The sequence below is a fragment of the Austrofundulus limnaeus genome, unplaced genomic scaffold, assembly GCF_001266775.1.
Source record: "Austrofundulus limnaeus strain Quisiro unplaced genomic scaffold, Austrofundulus_limnaeus-1.0 Scaffold11, whole genome shotgun sequence".
Classification (NCBI taxonomy): domain Eukaryota; kingdom Metazoa; phylum Chordata; class Actinopteri; order Cyprinodontiformes; family Rivulidae; genus Austrofundulus; species Austrofundulus limnaeus.
Genome location: NW_013952413.1, coordinates 3,469,529 through 3,470,938, shown reverse-complemented (window position 1 = coordinate 3,470,938; position 1,410 = coordinate 3,469,529).

Below are 1,410 nucleotides of genomic sequence, written 5' to 3'. Positions count from 1 at the left end.
AATCCAGTAAGGAAGAAGTGTAGAAAACATGAATTCGTGCAGATGATTCATGGGTGTTCTCACTTGCAGACAGGTGTCTGAGGAAAGGAAAGTCAGGCACACACAAACCGGTTGAACAGCATTGTCTCACACAGAAAACAAAACAAATGTGAGTTCATAGGTTGTTGAGGTTTTGCTATAATTTTGATCTTAAAACACATATATGGGTCATTATTTATTTATTTTAGTTTCTGGGTGTGGCTCCTTCCTGCCATCAGCTCAAAGTCTGTTTGCCCTCACTGACATTGTTAATCAAATAACAGGCAGAGCTGAACAAACAAGCAATCTGAGAGCAGGAGGACGACTGTCGGCCTTGATGGGATTAGAGCCTTTTTTAAATTATGYTTTGTTTTTGTGGAAAGCTTATAAACAATATCTTACCTGTTGTAGATAGCTCCTTCAATGACCTCAATTTGGAGAAACGACCAGATTGACGAACTAATRGCTAATCTGAGTGGATTAGCAATTATTCGGCTTTGTCAGGTAAGTTAAATGAGTCCTAAATCTCTAAAYGTTTGTTATGAGGGGTATAGCCTGGCCTGGGGTATACTCTGGCCTGCACCAAACCATWCCTGAGTTTAATCTGGGCAGTGATTTATTTGGCCGTCTATACTGATATTAGATGAAATTGTCCACCWGCTTTGGACTGCGTTCCCAAAGAACCTGACTCCATTATTTTTTTAAATCAACCCAAATGCAGGGTTTTCCCAAAGCTAATCAACTTAGGCCAATGCAAAAGTCAGTCAGTTATACCARTACTGAGCTAAGATTTGGTGTGGTATTAGCTGARAGTCATCCAATCATGTGAGTTCTTGCATGAGATGGCACAAGTCATTTGATCAAAGCGTCTATAACTCTGTCCCGTTCTCATTGCAAGACACTGGGTCATTAATGTTTACTTGAATTTCTTTTAACAACTTATACAAAACTTCCTCTAAAATGGATATTGTTTGTTCACAGTCAGGTTAATGTAGATTAGATCAATCCAATTAGACTTTAACCCAGTCACCTGATGACCATATGGTTGGAAGCTCTTCATCCACTTTGACACACTGATTTTTACCAGTAGAAGCCCATACATCGGTGCCTCTCCTCCTTCATTAGAAGTGTCCGGCCCTGCAGACCCCACAGAGCCTCRGCAGGCTCTTTGGTCCAGAATGTGGACCGGGGGAGGGGCAGGGTGCWGACAGGTTTCTGATTACCACGCAGGTTAAGAAATCCTGACCTGCCTGTTGCGACGTGTTAGGCCTGATGAGTAAACATGTGTCTCTGTCTCTCATCTATTCTCCTGGATTTCTTCAGGGCGTTAATATGAGGACGGCTGCGAGAGGATGGTCTATTTAAGAGGACCGGGTGTGCTCGACAACAGTG